General features: G+C 33.7%; 1 protein-coding gene across 1 annotated transcript in view; it reads right to left on the bottom strand.

Moving 5' to 3' along the window:
* The window catches only part of LOC134666972 (mucin-2), a 60,481-nt gene extending 50,184 nt beyond the window's left edge, over window positions 1–10,297 (bottom strand). Inside the window, exon 1 of the mRNA XM_063524285.1 lies at window positions 10,259–10,297. The gene's annotated coding sequence lies outside the window, so the exon portion shown is untranslated. The remainder of the gene's footprint in view (window positions 1–10,258) is intronic.
* Between the last annotated feature and the right edge of the window lie 2,099 nt (window positions 10,298–12,396).

Below are 12,396 nucleotides of genomic sequence, written 5' to 3'. Positions count from 1 at the left end.
TAGGGAGTTATATGTATAAACTTACTACTAAGTATTAAAATTAGGGTCTCAAATCAATACTAATTGCATTCACCCAGAAAGGTCGAGCTGGTTAAAATATATCTGGACGAAGAATATCAACCAATTTAGAAAACGCTCAATTTGAGCGTTTTCTAAATCAACTATACTATAGGTAGGTGATGAACTATAGGTAGGTAAATTTTATTTAGTGAATTCATTATTCTAGTTTAGTTGTTTGATATTTCTAAATTATAAAGGTAAAAAGCCCAACTTTGGGTTTAAATCGTTTATCACTGTGGCACCAAGCCTTCTATCGATGAGCTATCCTTTCTTTTTGAAAGCACAAGGTTCCTTACATAATGATGTCGTAAAAAAGAGATGTACGGTTACTAATGTTACAATGTCCGATGGATCTTGTGCGTGATACAATTTCTCTCAATTATAAGATTCCGTCCGATAGATATCGAAGATAAAATTCGCAGAATTGATACAGCTTGATTGCCGAATGAATTTACTGACTTGCTTGTTGATAGATATGATTTGGATATAATAAGATGACGTAATTTTTATGAAAGTTATTTTTGATTCCGGATCAAAAAATATCCACGTATAAGAGTAATAAATATTGCGAATTTATTGTGGGCTTTAATGACTTTTATCCATTGCTGGACACTGTCTGGCACAATCAAAATTATGTACATCAATAGATCAAAGATGAACGGATACCAGATGATTGGTCATCGTGAGTGTCCCGCGGCTAACGGTCGGGTGCGTACGCGCACCGCGTATGACAGTTCGGCGGCATCCTTGACACCGGCTGGCACGAACATGGCATTTGCTCTTTTGTCTCGTTAGCGATTAAAAGATGAGACTTTTGTTTTAGGGCCTTTGACGTAAAGTTCATGCGACCTTAGAATGTGTTTAGCGCATATGAATAGGGTTGTGATTAATTTAGACTAGCTTAGTACAAAGTCGCTGTCATAATAGGTACCTACAATACTTAAAAGATGTTAATCATTAAATCGTGCTACAAGTTTGACAACGACCGATACCATATGATAGTAGTCATACATATTAATTTAAGAGGACCACAAATTGGGTAACCAATCAAAGACTGGTAATGACGTAATCAACATCAAGCAAATGACCCTTAATATTAAGTACCGAAAAATGGGGTTCAATCTTCATTACCATAATACCAGTACCTAGTATTTTTTCTTTATACATTGTTATAAATTATTTAGGTATTTTAACACTTAAGATGGTGTGTAAAATTTAAAATGGCCTCACGACGCGGCGTTCAAATAGGCACCACACGGTAGCTGTTTAAATTTTCACTTTTGTGCTTATTAGAACAAGAAGAATATATCTAGACACGCGGCAGCGTGTCAAGCCAAGTTCAAGCAAAGGAACTGGCTAGTCAGCGCCAAGTGTAATATTACACGAACCACTTGGTGCCACTTTTGACCCTTCTATAACTCAAAACATCTTTAACGTAAACACATAAAACTACGTGTGTTTAATTATATCTATAATGACATCTAGAAGCCCAAATTTCATGAAGCTAGCTCAAACGGTTATAAAGATATGAAGGTCAAAAAGTCGTAAATTTGAAGACTGACTGACATACCTATAAACCTAACCTACTTCCAGATGACCTAGAAGGATGAAATTTGGAATCCAGCTCAGTTTTTGTGTGAAAGCGTAGGAAAAAATCTAAAAATTAAAAAAAGTTATAAAATAGGGGGGGTCCCCATACAAAAAAAACCATTTTTTATTGTGACTGACATATAAGTACCTAAACCTAACCTACTTCCAGATGACCTAGAAGGATGAAATTTGGAATCCAGCTCAGTTATTGTGTGAAAGCGTAGGAAAAAATCTAAAAATAAAAAAAAGTTATAAAATAGGGGGGGTCCCCATACAAAAAAACCATTTTTTATTGTGACTGACATATAAGTACCTAAGCCTAACCTACTTCCAGATGACCTAGAAGGATGAAATTTGGAATCCAGCTCGGTTATTGTGTGTAAGCGTAGGAAAAAATCTAAAAACAAAAAAAAGTTAATAAATAGGGGGGGTCCCCATACAAATTTCTTTTTTATTGTGACTGACATATAGTACCTAAACCTAACCTACTTCCAGATGACCTAGAAGGATGAAATTTAGAAACCAGCTCGGTAATTGTGTGTAAGCGTAGGAAAAAATCTAAAAATAAAAAAAAAGTTAAAAAATAGGGGGGGGGGGTCCCCATACAAAAAACCTGTAATACGCGCTAAACAACCGGCCAACGGTGTGTCGTTGGCGGCGCGCGGCACCACATAATTAATACAAAGAACAGAAGTAAAAAACATGCAGCGGAAACACAAGAAAAAACATTAAATCTCAATACCTGCCTAGTTTTCTTTACAAAAAGTATTGATATCCCATCAAAAACATAAATGTAAAAAAGGAGAGCCAAGTTCAATACAAAAATTATGCTTGGCTGTGGGGTTCGCCGTAAAAATAATGGAGATCTAAATGAGTGCCAAGTTCTATGCAAAATCCAAATATGTATTTATAGGAACAAAATAACATTATAAACAAGTATTAAACTCTATTTCTTTGCTTTATTGGATACCTATAACAATTGCTGTTATTTAAAAAAAATGTGAGATCTTAAAGTAGGTTAAGGTAGGTTAAAGTAGGTACGTAAAGTAGGTCTCGCATTTTTTTTAAATAACAGCAATTGTTATAGGTATCCAATAAAGCAAAGAAATAGAGTTTAATACTTGTTTATAATGTTATTTTGTTCCTATAAATACATATTTGGATTTTGCATAGAACTTGGCACTTATTTAGATCTCCATTATTTTTACGGCGAACCCCACAGCCAAGCATAATTTTTGTATTGAACTTGGCTCTCCTTTTTTACATTTATGTTTTTGATGGGATCTATATATCAATAGGTACTTAAAGGGTTAGAATTTACAATAATTAGTTCGATAAAACTGTGGTCTTCTAGCACCGTTACGTTACAACTTTTAAAAGTTATATCTGTTCCGAACTTATTTCAATACCTAACTTGTCCTAGAACTATATTTACGAAATGGCCAAGAATGTCTACATCCGATATTCCGCAACCATTATGTTACATTATCGACATTTGAATATCTTAGATATGTACTTAGTATCGCAATCAAATAGTGTCTGCTCAGTGTTTATTATCTCCTCGCATCCTCCTCAATTCATCAATTACAGTGACATTTCTTACGAGATACTTAACTGCATTACATTTGTAATTGACCAGGATTAGAGCAAATATCACGTAACGTTTGTAACGATTGTGCGATTTGGCATTTCCAGAGTAACGGATCCGACTCTATTTATGGAATAGGTAATGAGTATCGGATCAGATCAGATCTGAAATAACGTTATTTATAACGTAATGCACTCTGATATTTCCATAAAAAATAATTGGCCCACATTTGTTTGTTAGTGTTACACTACCCTTATTAATACGTGCATACAACTAGATTTGTTGTGTGTTTGAATGTTTAAAGAATAATTTTAATTTTAATTTTTAACAAGCAGAAACGTCTGCGAACGATGCTATTATAACCCAATACAACCCAACCCAACCCAAGACAGCAATTTTTCCACTTTTAAATTTATTCTAAGTTTAAAGAATAGTTGTAAATTTTTTTCAAATGTTTATATGGGTTATTAAAAAAATGAAAATTACTTATTCTTTAACTGAGGTATGGAAATCGGTTATGCCGACTGGAAAATAGAATGTGTTTTTTTTCTATAGGAATTCCAGCGTCACTTACTTTGACAAGACTTTTTCTGGAGTTGCATAGTTAATTAGTTATAGATATAATAGGTAGGTATACAATATACATTGATTTAAAGCTCTGTTTTTTCCTTGAAGCATTGTGCATACGGCATACGCATCCGGATGCGTAGGAAATATCGTGAGAATAATGTCACTTGACATTTGGCGAGAGGTGTAAAAACCGCAAGACTTGTTCACATTATATGTATTAGTCATGACTATGGCATTGGCCATAAGTGCAGGCCTCGACCATTTAGGAACACCTATTTGTTTTATCAGCTTATAATGTAGTCACGATTGAATAACGTAATTAATGGATATATAATTGAGAAAATATTGTTGATTTGGATCTAAACACACATTTTAATAATTAGTACCTGAAGCATGTAATGTGGGAATTGAACATAATTAAGTATCATAAACCGATTGACCTACCTCAACATCACATACCATCCCACTATTTAGTTAGTGTTGATATAACTACTACTATTTGTTGAATAATAGGTACTGTACGAGTATGTAGTCTAAACATCGCAACGTGTGAATTCCAAAATAAGTAGCAAATCTAAATAACGACCTTCAGCATTTGAAACAAAAACGCCTTGACATGACTAAGTATTTCACTATCAATGGACATTACGAAATTCAACCTTTATATTTTTACTCGACTACGGTGCTAAAAGGAAGATAATGTTTTTCTAATTATGGTAATGATGTCTCATGCACTATTCATTACCATGATGTGATGATACTTTTGCAGTTTGTTTTGCATTTTAAATGTTTTTTTTTTTTACATTTAAAGGCAAGTTCAAAGACATTATTTTATTCCATTTAGTATAAACAACGACGGTAAAAATAGTTTTAATTAAACGTTCTTTCGATAAGTTACACAAATATGTATTTGTACCTTAGCGCGGGTGAGGATATCTAGCCAAAATTTGTAGTTAAGTAACTACTATTTAGTTATATAATATTGCAAAAAAATATCAGTAAAGAGTGAGTACTTATAATGAAACGAGAGTTATCTCATTTGAAGGTCCAGATGTGTCTAGATACCTAACTTGCACAATAATAGGTAGCTAATATTTACAAACCTAGCTGCCCGTCTTATTGCTGCTTATTATTATCCATGTTTGGGGTGAAAGCATTACTGTTTTGCTATAAAAACAAATGATTTAAATGAAAAGAACTATTTCTTTTCATTTAAATCATTTGGGTCACGTAAACAATATAAATTATATTGCAATCCAAATATTTAACAGCGTAATATGATTCCGAGACATTGAGCAAGTAGATTTAGATAAGAGTAATTTATCTACTTGCATTTATATGTACAAAAATAGTGAATGCAACTTACATCAAATTTCATTTATGTAATAAGTATGATCTTTGGGGAAATATTTATCTTACGATTTTCACACATTATTTTAAAAAACGGGGTTTCACAGAAAAAAATGTCCATCTAATTAATTATACCTACTTGTACCTACTACGAATACTTAAATCTCTTTTAATTACACTAATATATTGTTAAGTCCTACTGAACTATTATAGGTACTCGTACGTCCCAATTTTATATATTTATAGATAAAATTTATCAACTATAAAAATTACGTGGAAAAATAGAAATGTTTACCATATTTATTCAGGGCAAATTTACTATAAGTACTTCTTTAAAAAACCTGTTAGTTTAAAAACTGTTTTGCTGTATGTACCTAAGTAGAAAGCAATACTGTGCGATTTTGATCAAGAGTTCAAAATATAGGTTGTTTTGGGAACTATGTCAGACAGAATAGAACAAAATATCCAAGTGAGAATACTCGCTGGTTATATAAGGCGTTATGTTATGGCGTGCGACCGCCTTTGTTACTGCATTTGGGACGCTTCTGATTAACTCAGATTAAAAGAGTTACGCGATCATCCAATAATCATGTGATTTGCTATTGTTTTATCAATTCGTGATTGATGAGAAGTGTCTAATCGGTAAAAAGTTGCTAATGTTTACAGCCTTGTGAGGAACTAAATTTGAAACAGATTTACGTAAGAGCTATTTTCGATTAGATACCTACTCTGTTTTCAATTAGAAGCAAAATTTGTATTAGGTAGTTACCTTATTAATTAAATATTTAACAGTTGGTTTCCTACGAAGGAAAACATAGTAAGAAAATGTCCAGATATGAGCAATTATGCAGTTAAAGATGATGCGATTTAGGTGACTGACATCGTGCCCTTCAAATCAATTCCCGAATAAACCGCGGAAGTGCAATCCTGTTATTCTCAACATACCACACTTATTACCAAGTATCACCAATAATGTCAACGTTATTACCGTGACGTAAAGTAACAGTAAGTGCAACAACCGCCAGCCAGTTTCGGCCGAATGTCAGGGTCGCCGTAAATGTCAGTATTGACGAGTGACGTGGGAACGGGATGGTCACTTGTTACACATTTGATACGTCTGTTATGTCCCGTGAATCGATGACGTGCAAAGTTTATAAAGTTTGAGTTCAACAGTTAGTGGGTAACACAAAACTTGCTGGTTAGAAGCTTCAAGTTAGAGTGCTTCAATTTACTTTGCTGTTTTTTCGACCAACAAATAATTTACACAAGTGACATGCCGTAAATATTGTGTTTTAGTTATTTAGTGACAATAATAGCGTATTATGACCATGATGGCCATGACAGCAAAGCGATTAACAAATTAATATTAATACTTATTTGATTTATTAACCTTAATGCACCTTAAAAGCACTTAATAGTGCTGATATCTCATGACATTGCAAATTGTGACAATATGTAGGATCCAGGATGATACAAGAGTGATCAGATACATTTTCAAAACTATTAACGTCCTATAGTTTTAAAGCATACGGGTTACACTAAATGTATATAAGTCCTTGAAAGAATGTACAGAAGTGGGCAGTGAGAAAACTAACACCCCAATTGTCGGCCTTATCAGACAAAGGTCAATAAAATTAAAATAGTGCGAGGCGAGTCGTTACGTCACGACATGCCACATGGGAAGATGGCCTTTGCAAGTGGATTATCGGTAGCGTTGTCAGATTAAGTAGGTAAAGTAGAGCAGTATTTGAGAATATAAAAAATAATCAAGTATCTATTTTGCTTTGGAGTAATCTGATTATTTGACTTACCCTGTTAGTTTAATCCATATGCCGTATATAGGAGGGTTCTGATGACCAATTATCTATTATTTGCAGAGAGACCTAGACACTGGCTTGGTCTCCTTTACACTTTAAGTACAGTAGAGAATCCTCAGTTCACTACTACTGAGGAGTACTGGGGGATGAAAACGTGAATAGGAGACCTTTGGAGTTATAGTCCATTGACTTACCATCAGGTGAACTGTAATATATGCATGTTTATACATATGTTTGTTTAGAAAATAGGTAAGTTCAGATGAGATATCTATTGTATAAGTACTTTCAGGCGGTGACTTGCAATACGAAATATGTTCATGTATCACTGTCCACTGAGCACCGAAGAATAGGTTAAAGAAACTTGTATAAAAAGAAAATAGGTAAGTAGGTAAAAGAACATAAGTGAGAAATTATATTTATCTTATTAAAATATGAACTACTATCGTGCTACATTTATGTGCTGTCCCTACCCGCCTTAGTAGTAACCATTACGTCCTTGAACTTTTTCTTCGGCAACAACAGTTTAGCGGCTAAAGTACATACACTGACATACATACGGACACGCCATTGTCTCATACGATGGTATCGCTTAATGGAGGGTTTGGAGAGATTTACTATCGTATATGAGAATGGTTTCGTTTACTGCGGGTATAAGGTATACAGACCTTTTGAGAAACAAGTCGATTGTGCGAATTTTATTTTACCTATATCATTTTTGCGTGTACATAGCATAGCATATTTGTGTGTGTATTTGTGCACAGTTGGTTTCATTGCTTCTAAACTAGAAATAATAAAAAAGTACACGTATAAAAAATGTCAAATGATTAGGTCAGGTTTTGTACATGAAATAAGAGTAGCAAATCTACACATTCACAAATCAACTAGTCGTCTCAGGGTATTCCGCTCAATAAAGTACTGACAATGTCGCAATTGATCCAATTTCGAAGGTTCATTTGGTATTTAAGTCTTGTTCTGAGCTAGGTTGGCTAATGCACCTACTAGTTGATATTTGATGACCGTTTGAGTGATTGTTGAACCATTAAATTACAAATAATTGACATTGTAGATACCTTATACCTTACCACTTAAACATATTGCGAAGTTAAGTAAAAAAGTTCGAGGAAGGTAGGATGTCAAGAAGCGTTTACAGGGATATTTGTATTCAAATTGGCCCTTGATGATTAACAAAACTCTTGACGAAAATTACCAACTTTATTAAATAATTTCAGGTTATATATTTAATTCATCGATGTTATGAGTCATCGAGATATATTGTATGACCGATGTGACGATTTGCAGGCGTAGGTACCTATCATGGATGACATTATCCATACATGTGAATAAATTAACATCAATGTCTGACACCGCGTAAATTAACATCACTGTCTGACACCACGTAAATTAACATCACTGTCTGACACCGCGTAAATTTATTTTGGACTGGCGGTAATTTATTAGCTACTGGTTGAATAGGAACATGTATTTACAAAATAGATTATGGCAAATTCTAGCCACTGAACTAAACATAACACAGTAACACAAAATCCACATGGCACTCGCAACACTAAAAACGCCCAGAACCGTTCCCATGATCCTATTGTTGCATGCTTATGTAAATAACAATTAATGAAGCTGTATAAGTTGTGTAAGGTGCTCGTAACCGATCATTCTGCACGAGATGAAGTTGATAAGGGGTTAATTACAAATTCGTTTTAGTTTTGATCGTTCCGGGGCAATCGGGGCATACATAAAATTGTCATACTAGGTGTGTTAGTCGTATCGTATGCCTGCCGGCCTTACCAAGGTGTCAATCGCTATCGCTTCGACAACGAAACGCTTTGTGTCTCTCTATCACTCTTCCATATGAGTGCGACAGTGACAGTAGCGATTGGTATATTGGTTACGCGACCTGATCGGGTACTTATTTAATCTCGAAATAGACTAAATATATATACATGATCTATGTAACTCGATGGATTGGTGTGGATTAAAGAGGACTCTCTAGGAGCTTTTATCTAAAATCGTATAAGGAAAACATTAAATAATTAACAGATAATTTTGTTATTTTGCTAATTCTATCATGTTTCTTAATAACACTGCGTCGTTTCTGGGTTGCTCGTCACAATGTGACGGTCACATCAAACAATGTCGGATGCTTGGAAACCCATACTTTGATAAGTACTCACTAGTGGATTTGCACTTTAACTCTGCTAATCTTTCTACAAATGTTGGCTAACGGGTTGGCTTAAAGTAATGAGAATTTTCGTTTTCGGAAATATAAAAAAAAAGACAATAGCTGTGGGTTTTCGAAATTTTACAGTGACAAACAAGAGCATATTTTAAATTACAAGAAAACATTATATATACTATAACATCTCCCACATCCGATTTCTCATAACTGTGTTCAAACCCTCTGCGTCATGCTTTGGACAACGTTTTATTTACATTCCATAACTGTTTTATTGCCGTTAATTTTAATTATTTCGGCATATTAGCTTGTTATCTATATCATGCCATCATTCACAATTGCTAACTGATTAACATTTTCATGAAATCTGCAACTGATTGATATTTAGAGAAAATTGTTTATGTATCATATTTTGGTAAAATGTATGCAATGACGTTTTTAACTGGTTTTAGGCTCTCGCGGAAAAACGACTAAACGTTTCCAACCCTAGAATATCCCCAAGACTTAAATCAATCGAAGAATTTTGGCAAATATTATATACTCTGATATGTATATTGCGATAGTAGGCAAAAATATTATAGAATAAAATAAATTTTACCGTGTAATTACAAAACGATCAGTCAGAGAGTACTTGGTAGTTTGTCCAAAGTGAAAAGCAAACGGTCAGAAGCATGTTACGTAAACTAACACAAGGGAGGCCAATTACTTCATTCTTGAATTTGGTTCTAATGTTGGATATTGCATAGTTCTTCAATATAACATCCAGAAATCCATGGCCATTGTCTTTTTGTCTTTATGTCCGAAAACAAAAATTCTCATTACTTTAAGCCAACCCGTTATTTATAACTTGTTGTCAAAGTTTAAAAAATCATGTAGAGAAAAAACTTATAATAGCTTAATTTCTATCCATCTCATTTAGAAAGATGTGGAGTAATAAGGATGGGAACAATTGTTCAACCAGTTACGCGTACCTAAGCCATTATAATCTAGTTACAAAGCCACTTCTATCGCAAGTCACATTAAGTCATTATTGCATAAGTAAATAAATTAGTAAATACAAACAATTATGTATTACGTTCTGAACTTTTGACTTACCCAAGAGTTTGTTTGAAACCGCTTTACAGGCACCAAGATCACAACTGAAATCAAAAAATGTCAAGTTAGATTTGCAAAAACAATTAAGTATTAAACTAAACATGCAATAACGGCAGCTAAAATTATACAATAAGTTTATTCACTTTTAAAGTGGGCCTGGAAAACCTAAACCGTAAAACTTTTACGAACTTTCAATACTGACCCTATAAGGAAAGACATATAGTTATATATGTCATGATAAATATTGAAACGTATGTCTATATAGTTCGTTTTTTTTAGCATTAGAAAGAACTCCACAGAAGCAAGCGTGCAGTTTTTATCAGGTTCTTTAATTGTTAATAATTATTGAATTATCTAATGTAACATGGTCAATACATATAATTTACTTCAAATTATTGCCGCTAAAAGTGCTTGGTTTGGAACCACACGCTTACTTCTGCGAAGTTCTTTCTAATGCTAAAAAAAACGGACTATAGTTTGTTTCAAGCATAAATTTAAAAGTATTTACTTATTCCCAGCTGGATGGTAACAAGCACCTAGAATGTGTTACTTATTACCATCTAGAATGCCCTTTGACACCGGGCAAATAAATTTGGCCAACAATAGCATCTTCACGACCTTTGCCGCTTCCTCTTACCCAACCCGACATTTCTCTCGGGACTCTAACAAGATAATCTGAAAGGTCTAGTGTCGACACACGACATTAGTGTCGACACTACGCATTGTCTGGAGAAATGTGTCGTCGAGATACCGTGATGAGATAGGTACTGCTTGATCGTTGCATTGGTATCTTTAGTTCTATTTAGAAAGGTTACCCGTTATGTCTGCCAGGATATAAATATCTGTTATTATTGATATTTGCGAAATGCCTAACCTATACGTTACAACCATGAGTATGAGCTAAGGGTAATGTTTTACAGACCTCCATTGCCTTAGGAGTAATTTCCATGTAGGTATCAACTTATACCTCTCACGTCGAATCATATTTACTTGGAGTTGCATCATATTTACTTGGAGAGCTGTCACGTAATATGTTTGTAGACATTTTTTTGGAAGATTTGCACATTAATTTAATTTAGAAATATAACATTAGAAATATAAAATAAAAATACAATACAATAATATTTCTTCAAATATTTTATAAATTAGGCTCAACTAAGAGAGACTTGAAAGAGGGACTGTCATACATATAAGGACTATGATTTGACGCGCGTGAGTACCCAAATCCATGTCATGTCATCTTGATTATATAATAATCAATAACAGAATGATGTAAATCACCATAAAAATATGTTATAGTGATATCATAAAATTACTTTAGTGCGATAATAGAATCGGTACAATAAGCAATTATAACTGAGTAATGACGGCGGCACACAATATTTTTTTTCTTAGCTTCGCACAATTACTAGGAATCTTATATATAACATATGCTATCGTAAAACTCACAGTAGACATGTGAAATGTTTATAGTTACGGCCTTTTGTGATGCCATGTTACACAATGAACCTTATATACCTAACATATTGACTAGCACTGTGTTGTTTATTGAGTTTACGGAATTGACTATTTTCTGAGTGGAAGCAATAAAATAGGCATTACATGATATGTTGTCTTAATAAGATGCAGTAAGTATTGAAGAAGAGACATATTTGATCCGACAGGATGCCAATGTTATATTATACTATATATATTATACAGTGCCAACCACTTAAATAGCCTCACCTATATATTGTGAGTATTATAATTATTACGTGATAATTTTAATCAATATATCTTAAATTTGAATTGTACGCCCTGACGTTTATCGAACGACACATTAACAAGTCTGAACTTGTCTACGCACGAAACGTTGTGGACGCAAGAGCTAATACGGGTCGTCCACATGAATAGCCTCAGTGTAACATAATCGTCCAAACCGTGCATTTAAGTTTCGCTTTCAAATTTATTTTATTAAGATTAGATAATACAGAAGGCGTTCTATTAAGTACCTGCAGTAACGCGATAAACACAGTGTTTTTGTGACTATGGGACGTGGTAAGAAACTTACAAGTTTAGAAATTGAAAAGGTGAATTTTTATTTAACTCAAAAAATATCCCATCGTGAGATACCTAAAAAAATACATCGCAGCCCTAAA

The sequence above is a fragment of the Cydia fagiglandana genome, chromosome 1, assembly GCF_963556715.1.
Source record: "Cydia fagiglandana chromosome 1, ilCydFagi1.1, whole genome shotgun sequence".
NCBI classification, from domain to species: Eukaryota; Metazoa; Arthropoda; class Insecta; order Lepidoptera; family Tortricidae; genus Cydia; species Cydia fagiglandana.
This window is presented reverse-complemented; position numbering and strand designations above follow the sequence as displayed.